The 15,025-nt window shown below is 41.1% G+C and overlaps 1 protein-coding gene across 5 annotated transcripts in view; it reads right to left on the reverse strand.

Annotated features, from left to right (window-relative positions):
- The window catches only part of OTUD7A (OTU deubiquitinase 7A), a 128,868-nt gene that overhangs the window by 100,494 nt on the left and 13,349 nt on the right, over positions 1-15,025 (reverse strand). For 3 of the 5 annotated variants that reach the window (XM_042039168.1, XM_042039169.1, XM_042039165.1), the window contains exon 1: positions 7,169-7,360. The gene's annotated coding sequence lies outside the window, so the exon portion shown is untranslated. Of the gene's footprint in view, positions 1-7,168; positions 7,361-7,383; positions 7,406-8,871; positions 8,945-15,025 lie in introns of those variants that run through there. The other 2 variants (XM_042039166.1, XM_042039167.1) reach the window with 2 other exon arrangements.

The following is a 15,025-nucleotide window of genomic DNA, read 5'->3' on the forward strand; positions in this document are numbered from 1 at the left end:
GAACGCCAGAGCAGACCATAGCCACAAGTGTGACTATACACACTGAGAGAAACACGAGAGAGAGAGCAAACCAGCAAAGCACTTCCAGGTGCCTCTCAGAAAAGGAGGATTATTCATGAGTGCAAGCAACTTTTCCTATTTTATTTGAAACTCTGTCTTGAAGTATTGAGCCATGAACAGAACCACAACACAAATATCTATGAAAACTTCAATTATAAGCATAGATGTGAGTTCTATATATCTGAGGTTCATATGCATTCATATAAAGAAGCCTGAAAGTATAAACTGTCTATTGTTAAGAAACATTTGGCTTCTACAGTGCTTGTCAGCCACTAAGACGTTCCCAACTACATGACTCAAAAATTCATTCCTTCACACAGGTCTTCTTTCAACACAGAAGAGACACCGCATGAAGTCCAATATTAGAATATCTGATTTTTTTCCCCCTGCCTCCTCAGATATCAAAACTATACATGATAAGCTGCGAGAGTAGCTCATAGGGCCTCAAATCTTTGTGGAAAACTGTCACTGAAACCTGGAACTTCCACCCTAAATGTCTTGACATTGACATGCCTTCCCATAGTTTTTAGTCTTGCTTTTATGATTATTGAAAAACCAAACATGAAACACTAACACTGATCTAAAGCATCTCAGCTGTTGCAAATTTCATTTAAATTCTGAATTTTCAGGTGAACTTCACAATTCCTGAATTTAATCCCTTTCTTGTAAATGCCTGGACACACCAGTAGGCAGGAGTAATGAAAAAGGGGTAATGAAATAGGACACTACTTTTCAATGGCAATTTCTTACCAGCAAAGAGTCTCAATTTAGCAAATTGCAAACAGTGTATCAACCTAGTTTTACTTAACCTTATCCTTGTGGCTTTCTCCATTATATGTTACTTCTGTTAATTTGTTCTGAAGGGAAGTTTGTCACCAGCTCTTAACTCAGCTGTAGTTGGCAGAACAGATGAGCACACTGTACTATCTGAATCTTTTTCACGTATGAACTTTATCTACAGGTTGTATATTCTGTCATTCTTTCTGATGAAATTACATAAATCTGCCTTCCCTTTATACTCTGTCTTTCCTTTAAACCACTTGTACTCTTCCAGAGACAGAGACATAAAGAGTTATTTAGAGGGACATGGAGGTGATTTCATTGCTTCACACTTAATTATAGTTTGTTGAATCAATGCTTTATTTACACTAAACAAATCCTGTCCCATTACCATAATGTTATTTAGTACACCTGTATGTCCTCCTCTTCTTCAGAATTGACTATAGAACAGCTCTAAGACTTAAAATAGAAGCTACTGGGATATTAAATATTCTCAGGTAAGAGATAGGCACGTTAAGGGATGGCACATATGAGACTGTTCCTGACATATCCATCTGCAATGCTTTGGTCTGGATTCTGTTCTCAGGTATGTTATTCTGATTAGAGAAAGAGTGTTATCATATCTGTATCTAAGTGTACAGCTTGATAGTCTGTGTTTACTTCTACTGTCTGCTGCTTAGTACAGGATGAACCTAAGTAATAAACTCAAGTTCACCACCATCAAGCAATTGTCCTTTACACTGATCTCAGTGCTAAGAGGGAAAACTATTTAATACAGGATAAAAGCCCTCTGCACCACCTCAGAAACTTTGCAGGCAATACAAGTGTTTGCACAGAAATTTAATCAGTATATAGCTAGACAGATACTTCTGGGTTCATCCCCCCATGTCCTTGCTTAGCAATTTCCACTGGGGTGTAAGTACCCTAGAGAGTCACTAATCAGGAATAGTGAAATTACTCATTCCAGCCAGAGACAGAGCAATGTAAGCCAGGGACTGTTTCTTGCACTTTGCGTCTTGTTGCAATAGATCTCAAAAGAGATGAGAAAAACTAAGCCAGTAAAGCTATTACTGTTACATGATGTTATTTGGTATTCTTGTACTCAAGATTTGTGTAGTTCGAGACAGACAAAACCCTTTCAAAGTCAGGCTCCCAAATTAAAGTTCTTTCACTACTATGCTGTGTCTCTGCAGACACTGGCTGTGGGACACAGTCGCAGCCCTTCTTTGCCTGAAGAGCGCTTTTGGAGGAAATTATACTTATTGCACTACTTAGAAAGTAATCACAATGGAAAAGAGTAAAGTGACTTAACAACAAATATCAGCTCTGTAAGAAAGGTCTCTACCCCAATGCCCTTGTTCTTGGAACTAGAAGTCATCTGTGGGATGACTGAATTGTCAGTCACTCATGCATTTAATGTTTCAGCAGTACCAATACAATAACCTGAGCCTGATCTGCTGTATAATACAAAGGAATTTGTTCAGTATTTTTCAATCAGAAATATAACATCAGCAGAGTTTCATTCCTGCTTAGGTGCTGAAACATAAAAGATAGAAAACTAGAGAAGAATTTTTCATTCAGATTTCCTAATAGGCACTGATTATTTCACCAGTTTCTATGGCACTATCACCATGGCAGCTAGCCATTTTAATCAAAGGCATTCGAACACATTTCTGATAACATCACAGTATTACATCTTCTGGTCACATGCAGCAGTAACCACTTTGTACATTTCCATAGGACAGAGACAACTAATGTCAGCAGACATCAGGATTAGAAACGTGATATTTCAAGCATCTAATTAAAGAACAAGTTCTCAGTGTTCCTTACTCTAATTCTGAAAACAATAGTGGAAATATAGCCATTGTGACCAAAATGAGAATCAAAATTCTTCCACAGCTTGCTCAGTTTCTACATGGGTTTTGCCCCTTCTTTGATTAACTACTCAATGCAAATGATTACTCAGCAGATCCTAAGAGAATGTGCAAGTGAAAAAAAAATTACTGTAGAGAACTGAGTATCTGCAAAACACTGACAGATGAAAATAGCTACTTTACCCTTTGTACAAAACCCCCATACTTTGTTCTGTGTACAGGCTAAATTGAAGCATTGCATGCAAGACTGAAATCATGATCAGAGAGCAGAAAAACTCAGTGTTCGGACCAAAGGAATTTTCAACATATAATGGGAAGCATTCTAATTTTACTAAATATATCATGAAGCATTTGCAAAGATGCTCAGTCTGAAAAATGCCCTGCAAGTACTGAAAAATACTTCCAGCAATAGCAATCCTTCATGTCTTCTATAAAATACATAAGAAAATACATTTTCAAGCTAACTTAGAGCAAATTCATTCTTTTGTCCTGAGATTTCTGATTTTTTTTTTACTGAAAGTGTACGTCAAAACGCTGAGATACTCTAAATAAATGAATTTATAAACCCTTTTAATAAAAGCTAATAAGCAAGCTGAACAAATTCTCTATTTCAAGCCTAAAGCCTTTCAAAGGGTCTATCCAAGAGATATTAAATAAATACAGATAATGTCAATAATCCACAGTAAAACACTACAGCAAAGCACTGTGGCTAAAAATCACTGGTATAACAGCATCCTAAAAGAGACAACGCTGACCTCAAATAGAAGAGCAAGAAACTTAAATAAACTGAGAATGACACTTAAAATACATCACAATTGTCTTTTTAAACGATTTAAACTCAGAAATAATCACAGAAACAGTGATGTTAGGAGAACAAATACAAAAATAGAGCTGCAAGTCAAGTCTTTCGTATAGCCAGTACCTCCATGCTTGTCAGATTTACAGTTTTTCCTCCCTTGGGTCAGTAGCTGGGGAAGGACAACTAAAAAAAGAGTCTAGAAAATATATGACAGTGAAAGTGTTGTACTGTTACATTTACATGTATATACTAATTAATCTGCCCTTAAACAAAAACTAATCAATTACCACCAAGGATTTGAGAACAGTTCTGCCATCTTACACAACTTCTCAGTTTTGTACCATGCTTTGCCTTAGGAAAATAATGATAAAGAAATACAGGAAAATGCAATACAACATCTATGCAATATTTGTACTGCACCTCAACTGGCAAACTACTTTTGTATAAGACTATACAGCTGAATTTTCAGACCATCTAAGCAGCCTGGTTAATCTCCCAGTTGTTTTTCATTAGGGCAAGCTGATTCATTTGTTAAGAAGGTCCACATTTCATTTAGCTCCATGCTTTAGTCTAAATATCTATGAATGCCTGTGTAGTCATATCAATGATAAATGAACCAGTAGAATACAAAATCTTCAACAACAACAACAACAACAAAGCCTTTTCTATTTTCAGTCCTCAATTCAATAACAGTTGCACTTGGTATTTTAAGCTTATCATTTGCTTAATTAAAGTTTATGTTTAATTTTTGCTTAATATGAATCCCAAGATATCTTATGAAATTCGAGTCAAAAGGAGCTTCAGATTTCATTATGTTTTTGGAATGCAGGAAATATTAAACAGGAGACTTCATTAAAAACTGCAAGATACGAGGTGTAGACTACCTGGAAACAAACATTCTGCTAGTTCCCTTAGTCCTTTCCTCCTCTCAAGTCCAACTTTCTCTACTACAATAAATACATAACTATGCCTTGCCATTGTTCTCCTCCTCCCATGAAGACTACAGAGGGCTACTGTGTCTAAAAGCAATAATAGACAAAATAACAATATATGACAGCACAATGATACACACATTTTTTAAATTCTTGTGTCTATGCAGTATATAACAAATTTAATAAAAAAAAAACCCTTTCCCCCCAAAATAGCACAGATATGATACCAATGAACTCATAAAACATTCTAAATGATCTGAAAACACCACAGGGATTATATTTAAAACATACAGTTTTAATTTAAATTAAATGTTCTATGTACAGTACTGATTAAAACATAGATTCCCTGATTTTTAAATAAGTAATATGAAGGGCAACTATGGCAACAATTAGCACAATGGTTGCACTGGTAACATCAGAGTCACTGTTCATAGCCTGCATGTGTGCAGCTCTATAAAATTCCTTACCTGGAGCTCCATTCACTCAATGGCCTTTTTTGCTGAGTCTGCCAATATGACAATAAGAGAGATGTGCCAGGGCAGTGAAAGATGCAGAGTTAAGCTTACTAGGGAAGGACTAAGTACCTTTCTGCCTGCTCATTACACGCTTCCTTGGAGTCTGTAACCTCCAGCCACCATCACCACCACATGAATTTGTATTGATTAAACCAAGACTAAAATCTTCTACAATCCATTGGCAAAAAATCCCCAAACCAACCTTTTCCAAAAACAGATACATTATGATTAAGCAAACAATCAGTTACTTTTGCACTATACATACACAAAAATATGACTCTATTAGACCTGATCCTTACCCAGCCTCATACCCTTAACAGTTATATTATACCTGAATTAAGCTGTCCTGAAGATGACTTGAGTTTCTTGTAAAAACTACAGACGTGAAAACATAGTACCTCAAACGAACCAGATTCACAAAGGTGTCATTGCTACCCCATGTCATACCATGATTGCTGCTGTGTGGGCCCGCACAGCCCACAGATGTTCTGTACTCCACACCAATGTTACAGGTCTATCCAAAGCATACAGCTTTGTAACAGAAAGTGTTCCAGAGGCTGGTAGGCACTGATATTCATCTATATTCCAGATTCAAACGGGAAAGTCTAGCTTGTTCCTGTGTGAGCGGCACAGTCATACCAGGGAAAAATCTGGCTTCCATCCATAGAAAGGAGACCATTTAGTCAATTCACACCAACAGCAGAAAACAGAACCAGATCCAGCCTCAACAGCTAACACACTCATATTTTAATAACAGATTGTAAATAACAAAACAACACTGCTCCTATCAACAGCAGTTTCAATTCCAGAAGCCTAATATCATTTGCTTTAAATCTGTGCCATAGCAACCTTTATTAAAGTCAATGTCATCTGTAAGGACTGAGTTAAAATAAAATGTGGGCCAAATTTATCAGACATTAGTTTCCTTTGCTATAGAGCTCAGAACACTGACTGTGTGTCATCCCAGATATGGTTTGAGTTGCATACGTTGCATCCATCAACATATTTTAAACCAGGCCTTTCCAAAATACTTTCCCTGATCATCAGTTTTGAGCATTTGTCTGAGATGGTGAAGGTCAAATGAAAAGTGTGAAAGGTTTCTTTCTGTTTACATTAAATTCATATCTGTATGCTAGAAAATGCAGCACTATTCAGGCCTAGGGAGAGAAGCCTCAAGAGTTTATTAAAATATGACAGTGTTTTAGCTGGTCAATTTAAAGGTACATCCAAGGGACAACAGAAGAGACCATTGCCTCTGGCTGTGGCAGCTGTGTATGCCCATGTAGCCATGAATATCACTGTATGTGTGAGACACTGACCAGCAACGAGGAACTTACTGTGACAGAACTACAGCAAAAGTAGTCAACAATTTATTCTTTTATTTTCAGCACTGGCTCACAGGGCAGGCTGCATCTTTATGTCAGATAGGTATCGAATGAGTCTCCAGAAAGCACTTAGAACAGACATATTCCTACAACCTCCAGGGTAAGCGTAGGGGTAGTGAGCTTTTTAAATTTAGATTATGTAAGGTCGTGTGCCTCACTGCATTATGTTTTATATGCACATTATATCTCACTGCACTATATTACACCCTGTGAACTCCTAATGAGTGTTATTCACACAAATCCAGGCAGATACCCTTTTGTAGCTCTTTCAGAAGGAGAACATATATCATATGTACATCTAATAGTTACCGAATTAGGTCAATCCCCCCAAATGTCCTGACATGGTCCAAGAAACACAGAAGGACATATCACCTGCCCAAATCGGCCTCTTGCCCAAGCAGCACCGAACCACCCATCCAGGGAACAGGCTCCTTGTACAGGCTGAAGCCGCGAATGCAGGAGCGAAGCGAGTCTGCAATGCAGAAGCCCTTCCCGGAGCTCATCAATGAGCCGGGGGAGACGGGGTGGGGGCAGAGCCGGCAGCCCTACCCGCATCCCCGCCACGACAGCCCGAGGCACGGGGCGGGAGGCGTTTCTGAACGCCCGGCTTTGCCCTTACGGGCTGCGGCCGAAGGCGCTGCCCTCAGGCTCTCCGCCCGCAGCTCCGCACAGCGGGAACTTCTGCGGCCGGGGCGGCGCGGGCAGCCCGCAGGCAAGGACACGGCAGCGGCCGGGCCCACCTGTGCCACCTGCGCCGGTGACACCTGCGCCGGCCCGCCGCTCGCAGCCCGGGAGCAGGAGGAGGAGGAGAAGCAGCTCTTACCTGCTCCCGCTGCTCCTCCCGCAAGCCCTCACTAACCGAGCTCCATCTTCCTCCGGCCGGGAGGGGGAAGGGGGAGAAGGAGTCAACCCAGCGCTGCCGTCCCCCCCCAGCTGCCGCTTTCCGTCACCACTGTCCCCCCGCCCGCGCCGCCCGGCGCAGCGGCCGCCTCTCGCCCGCCCTGCAGACGGCACCGGGAGACGGAAAGCGAGACCCACCTCCCGCCGCCGCCGCCTCCTCCTTCCCATGAAGTCACCGGCCGCAGGGCCCTCCCTCCCCCGGCTGCCCGCAGCGGCCCGGGGAGCCGCGCTCCGCCCCGCTCCGCCCCCGCGGCAGCCGCGCCGAGCCCCCGGCACAGCTCGGCCCGGGGCCGCCCGCGGGGCCGCCGCCTTCCTCCCTCCCTCCTTCCCTCGGCGGCCCTGGGCGAGCGTGGCCTCGGCGCTCCCGGACGATACCGGCGGCAAAGCACGGCCGGGAACGGCCCCCAGCCGCCCCTGCACCACGAGCGCTCCTCCGCCTCGCGATGTCCCGCGGCAGGGGCAGATGGGAAGCGTTGCCTCCTTTCCGTTTCCATCCTTGTTCTGGAAATCACCATGCCCCGTTTTGCCCGCTGCAAAGTGGGGTATGTTACAGTAAGTTACTGCTTTCGATGTGCCTTCTATTTCGACACGGAAGTCTACTTCAGCTTACAGTAACTTCTCAACTAACCTGGTTCCAGCTATTCCAGTATGCACGCAGGTGTGTTCTATCTCACCCGGTTAAATTTACCTTCCCCACAGCAAAGCAGTCTTTCACTGCTACTCTTCCAATAGCATTAGAGCTGCAAACGAAATGGATTAAGCAATATGCCTCTAGAACTTAGTATCCCCTTTTTCCACTTACTATGACAAAACCAGAAACGTGCAAGACTGAAAACAAGGCAAAATACATGGCATAGAAGGGAAAAAAAAATCACAGGTGTACCCGTCCCTGTTCAAGAAAGGCCTCCTTATCTAGAAACACTAAGGGTTCTCACCTGAAATCAGCCTACTACAGGTGACGTGCAATCAGTGACAGATACAGCAACCCTAAATCCTTAAGGAAACACCAGCTGTAAACAACAGAATACATTTTGCACCAACACACCCAGAGAAGTACATTTGATAACACATCAACACAGTTTTGCAGATACGCATTTTCATATCCTAAGCAAGTGAGGGTTGGTGGTTACAAAAGAAAACCAGATCTAGTTCTCTGACAGAACCCCAACATCCATTTAGAATATAGTTGGAACACCCCAAAAAATCTCACCTTACCTTTGAAAAATATTTCCTTTTGGAGCTAATGTGGAGGACAGAAAAAAAAAATTGGAAAATTCCCCAACAGTTGCATGTATAATCTTTAGCTGTAAATGCACGAGCTATAAGTTTTTGGCAAACCATGACAGGCAAAAAACCAGAACAGTTTTGTCCAAAACTGTTTTGGGCCTACAGAAAATGAACTCCCATTTTTTGCCACTTACATTCTCTATTCTCCTTAGAGAAATTCTTTATGCTCATGATTGAAGATTACTTCCCTCCAAGACCAAAAAATCCATGAGCAGAACAGTTCCTTGGTTTCTTCACCAGTGCAAAGTCCAGCATTCTTTAAATGTGGCAAAGAAAAATAAATTGTGAAATATATGGATAACACACTCAAAAAAGAACCATAATTACAGAAAATCATACCTTTTTCTTTTCCTTGATGTGATTGTCTGTACAGATTGTCCTACAGGTGATTCCCAGCCAGTGAGAGTTCTGTCTGTAAAAGAAAGAACAGTTTAGGAGAGTTTTGCTGAAAGCTCTAGTCCATTCGCCTTGCAAAGGAAATTAAGTAGTGAATATGTGACCCTCAGGTGGCTGCTCTAGAGCTCTCAGGGCTGAAGATACTCTAAAATCAGTTAGAGAAGCTATTATCATGCCAGAGATTCAAACGCAGGGTGATCTGAAGGCTCTAGTTAGCCAAGTGGTGACACAGAGCTGGGGACTGATTCAGACGGTCACTTCAAAGGAAGTGGCCAGTTGTCTGTCTGTCAGGCAAAGCCAGAGACGCCAGCAAAAGTCTGAAGGCTTACCAAAGGCAAGGGTGGCCAGGTATATGCAGGAAGAGGCTATCCTTTAGGCCTGAAAGTTCCTCATTCTTCATCTTTTCTTCCTACTGGCAAAACTTTCTTTCATACCACCATTATAGGAAAACAAACATGTTTCTAACAAAGTCCCAGATGAAGTGTGAAAATGCAGAGATGCTGGATTTAGGTGAAGTATTTGCATACTTTGGGGCCATTATGTTCTGCCTCCATGGAAGTGGTAGTATCTCCGAAAACAGCAGTGTGAACAGATTCAAGAAACAAAATTCTCTAGTCAACAAATACTGCAATATCTCATCTGAACATCTTCCCCCTCTTTAAATTAGAAAGCAGGGGTGCTGTAGTCCACAAAGATCAGGAACCCAGAGATCACTGAGTCATTCAGAGATCTTAAATTTCCAGGCTGCAAGAGAAGGGAAATATGCATATGACTGACACTCCCTGCAAAATCTATTGTATCTTTGCTGTGACCATACACAGACACAGAGGGATGAAATGAAAGAAGTATTGTCATGATTGCTGTTTGACACTGTTTATTAGACCTGGGGGGTTGGGTGACTGTCAGCATAATATGACTTTAGAAGTAGAGAGGTTCTTTCTCATGGGGAAAATTATCTGGTATAACAGAATCACAAAACAGTTTGGGTTGGGAGGGACTTTAAAGGTCAACTAGTTCCAATCCCCTGCCAATGGGCAGGGACACCTTCCATTATCCCAGGTTGCTCTAAGGCCCATCCAACCTGGCCTTGGACACTTCCAGGGATGAGGCAGCCACGGATCCCCTGGGTAGCTTGTGCCAGGGCCTCACCACCCTCATGTCTGATGACATAAATCCAGTCCAAAGAGCATACTTCCAAAATTTTCATGGGAAAGAGCTATTTTGTGGAAAATTGTAAAAACACAGAATTCAGAACATTTAGTGGATGAAATGAGCTTAAATGAAAATCTGCTGATTCCTCAGCTTGGGAAATGAGGTTTTGTCCACAGCATTTGCTGTATATCTCCTTGACATACTTTGATGTTTTCTTCATCCATCATACTTTTTCCTTTAGCCTATCCACATTTCTCTATCCACACCTCACTGAATGCAGGAAGTTCTTTAGAGGACCACAGATATGCTGAATCTAACAAAAAAGATGTAAATACATATTTATAAGACAAAAAAATTGCGGAATAAGGTATCTAATCAGGCTTCATTGGTCTGTTAGCTATTTCACCTTTATAAAACAACTTTATTTCTATTCTGTATCTTTTGTTTTTAATATAATGAAGCATCCACTTTAATCTCTCACTTCAGAAAACATGGAAACCGGGGCAAAGCTGTTAAAGACAAGTTACATACCACAATTTCAACTATATACAACAGAAATGCAAATTGGATCCCTTTCCATTACAACTGATACTATATATAAATGATAACTGAATATAAATGGTAAGCACAACATACAGTGCTCTTATTTCTGCTAATACCCATCTGCAAGATCATTAGAGAATAGATACAAATGGACAGACAACAGCTGTATCTTGCATACTACGATAAAGAGATATTTATGCTTAGAGTCCAACAGAAAGTTTTTCAGAAATTCTATCTTTGTCTAATAAATTGAAGGCACAGTCAACTATCCCCAAGAAGAAAATCTCCTCTAGTCATCTTTTAGGATTGCTACATGAGAAATAGCACTTAGTGATACTTTGACGGTAGCTCTGTAGTGTGGGGTATGCCCAGCCACTGCCCTGGAGGGACTGTCTGCTGAGATAAGGTGGTTGAGCAATCTCCCAGCAGGACCGCCCCTGGGAAGGCAGCTACTCCTCTGGGAGACCCTATGCAGATCCTTTGTAACCCATTGACCTTTACCCTCTGACACCCACCCTCTGTATCCCTATAAAGCTAGCCCCTGCCCCTGCGAGGGCAGAGAGAGGTCGGCCCTAGCTCCCCTTCGCCCTGCCCCGTGTGGAACAGCTATACGAGCCTCTCGTCTCTCTCCCTGGTCTGGCCTGGAGGCTGCCCTGCAGAGCTGAGCTGGAACCACGAGCTGATAATCACTAAAGAGCTGACAGTCGCTGCACAGGCCCTCCTGGCCAGCAGCTGAGGGAAGACACCGGGCCTCGGGAAGGCGATTCCTTTTGGGACCATCTCTCCGGACCGGTCACCTCTTCCTGGGTCAGAGCCACTGACCCCATCACCAGCTGTAATACTGTAGCAGCTGGAAGAGTTTCTAATAAAATACCTCTTAATAAGAAGTATTATTCTACTTTAACATACAATATCCACAGAAAACTATTTCCTTGAAGGCTTAGGAACAATCTTCTTTAACCGTAGATGTAAATTAAAGCTTAAAATAGATAAATAAAACCACGGACACAAGGAGGCCAGTAGAAAAGGCAAGAAGGATATAAGTTATGAATACCTCCAAATATTTAACTTGAACTAGAAAGGAGGGCTATAACTATTTTTAACTGATTTTGAGCAGTTGTAGCTAGCAGTACTTAAAATTAGGGTTACTATGAGTTGCTGCTTCCCCTCCTTATGTTTATAGAAATCAAATCATCAGAATTTTTGCTACTCAGTCCTACACTGTTTAAAGCGCATACACTCCAGACCAGGACAGAATAGGGGCAGTGCAAGAAATCAGACTGGCTACCTCTTCTTCCTCCTGACCTGTGAGACTGGTACTGAGATGAGGTTGTTTCCTAATTAATTTGATTTTTAAAGCTCTTATTATTATGAAGTGTCACTGAAATCAGCAGCATTTCTTGCCAGCCAATTGCTTTTATGACTTGTTGACTCTGTAAATATCTACTCAACAGGACCACATTTTTCTGTCAGGTCAGCTGGGAAGTTTATTTCTCCCGTCATTACATCAGATTACTATTTTACAGCTACAGACAGATTGTTATCAGCCTTCAGAGACTTTAAAAATAATACAATATGGTTCCTGACACTCACAAGCAGACTGACAAATGCCACCCAAACAATTAGTAACATATTTTTAATGCAGCATGCAAGAAGATTTGTTCTACAGATGTTTTAGAGTTAATTCTGCAGTGAAACCTGGTACAGAACAGAATCACCATGGCATGACACTTCTGCACTGAAACTTGCAGCAAATCTGCAGTGCCTTTGCATTTGACTGAAGAAAAAAGTGGATCTTGAAGGTGTTTGTCACAGACAAAGGTGACATGACATTCCAATTTAATTTTTTTTATTTCTTATATTTAAATCAAGTTGAGTGGCTAAAAGGTCAGCACTACATGCATAAGGAACACATTAAGCATTCCTTACTTACAAACAATCAGGGAACATTTTGCTTTGTGAGAATGACCACGTTTTTGGCTGATATTTCAGGAGTGAAGAGTAAACTTCCTAATCCACTGCATCTCCATGAACAGAGTTGTCTTTCAGTACAACTTTCAGTTCAAATTTAGGACTTGTGGAAGAAGATAGCTGCCTATGTGCTATGACAGAGCACTTGGAACAGTCAGTTCTGCATATGGACAATAATCCAGTCATGAGGATCATCTCAGCTTTCTTTAATAGAGCATTACCCTTGCATTACCATATTACTGGGAAACACAGGACCGGTTCATTTACCAGATAAACCAACAGTAGTGAAAGAACATCCCTGTGCATTCCTGACTCCTGCTGAATTGCAAGCTCCTAGTATATTTTTCACATCTGTGCAAAGGCACAGCAATACTGTTCCAAAAATCATAGAACAAATCAGCAGACTTGTGAGAATTGTTTTGAAAAGAAAGAAACTACAGCTTTTAATAAGTAAAAGCTTTAACAAAGTCCTAAGAACTAAAAGTGGGAGATACATTCTGCTCAGTTTGCAGGAGCCTTGGAAAGAGCAAAGAAAATACTGTCTTTTAAAGGTAGTGGCAATGTCAAATATTTTACTACTGAAAGGTAAATTTTCTTCTGGATTATTGTGTTCAGCCTGAGAATGCTTTCTATGAACAGAAGCTGAAAAGCCTCAGAAAGATGTAAAGAAAGAAAAGACTTCTAGGTGAAGAGACACTACAAGTTGTATAGTTAATAAGACAACGGTGGTGGGCTTCTGTTATTATCCTCAGGGGGGAAATCCAAGGGAACATATTATTAAAATGAACCCTAGTGACTGAAATTACAATACTTCCCTTTCAACACATTAACTGCCCCTGGAACTCAAATTCTCAACACATCTGAGACCAAGAGATGAAAACAAAGCCTGGACATGCAAACAACCCTGGAATTCTTAATATTGCCTAATGACATTAGGTACCCAATTCTCACCAAAATGTACATAGGAAGAACATTACTAAGGAATATTTTCATCTCTTGGCTCGTAAGAGAAATCATTTTACTGCCCCATGAAAGAAAAACACTATGAACTGTTAAAACACTACTTATGGCTATTCCTGCCAGGAAAAAGTTTGCTACTCCCATTCCACCAGCACACCAAAGTTAAGTGCCTAATAAAACATGTTGCCTTCTCTGTGATACAACTTTGAACAGACAGGTTTTCACTACTAAGAAATCTTCAGAGGTCTCCATCAGCATCTAGTCACAAAAGCTAGAAATTTTGATCAACATTAAGTTGCTTTAGTTAAGGTTGATGTACTCAGTTTACATATTCAATTGTATTAAATGGAACATGAATCTGAACAGTTTATTACTGCCTTAGGTTTTTTTAAAATTCTTAACCAACTAAATATAATCATCATTATTTGAATTTGCAAAAAAGCCATTCTAAACATGGCTGTAAGACTAACTTAATGGTCCAAAGACTTCTTCAGGCTTGAAGCAGAAATTATACATTGGTCACACTGAATTAGCAGTTGTCATAGGGATGCTGGAGACCATTAGTCCCTGTATTCACATGTAGCTCCTACTAACATTAATGGGGTTACCAAACACACTGAGAGGAAAGCTGGCCCATTATGTGGACAATGTTGTGAAAAGATTATCTGATTTATTATGCTAGATGGATGGAATAGAAGTTTTCAACACTGATTCACTGAAGAACATGAGAGAACACACTGCTATTAAATGAAGGCATGGCACAGAAGAGGACTGAAAGCCTGCCATTGGAAACAAGGGGCTACAGGGAGCAATACTATTCCCTAGGAATCCTCTGCTTCAGAGTATGGACAGGTCTGGGAATAAAGCTATGTGGACATCATTCAGGTTTCTGCCATGGATGGATACATGGCTAACCGCATGCACAACTTAATCTCTTCAGAGACCATTAGTGCCATCTAATACAGGAGCCCAAATTAGAAGCCTGCACTCATTATATAGTCACAGAGCCTTTAGAGGATTCCCAAACCTAGCCCTACCACTCTCCATTGAGTATTAAAGAAGGCCAGTCTGCTGCTGCAAACACTTATATTTAAGTGATTACATTTCCACTAGCAGCAAAATACAGAGTGCTTTTTAAACTCTGCAGTAGGAAAAAAGGACTGACTGAGGAAGTATCAAATTAAAAACCACAGAACACCTCTCATTTGAGTAATGGCACAATGGCACACTACGCACCTGTGTCAAGGCTACCCAGGCTCACCCTTCCTGATGAATACAACTGAAAATCAAAGAACATTACCTGCAGGGATGTCTCATCACCATATTCTGCAGCAAAGACTTAAAACAAGGTCATGAGATTAAGAAGTGTGAAGGACAGAAAGCCAGAAGACATGGAAGTGCCTATTCCTTCCTGGAGCATCTGCCACATATCCACATCCACGTGCACATGGAGGAGGAGAATGTGACTGTT

This window comes from Corvus kubaryi, unplaced genomic scaffold, assembly GCF_017639235.1.
Source record: "Corvus kubaryi isolate FWS band 111438036 unplaced genomic scaffold, C.kubaryi_AGA036_p1.0 37394, whole genome shotgun sequence".
Classification (NCBI taxonomy): domain Eukaryota; kingdom Metazoa; phylum Chordata; class Aves; order Passeriformes; family Corvidae; genus Corvus; species Corvus kubaryi.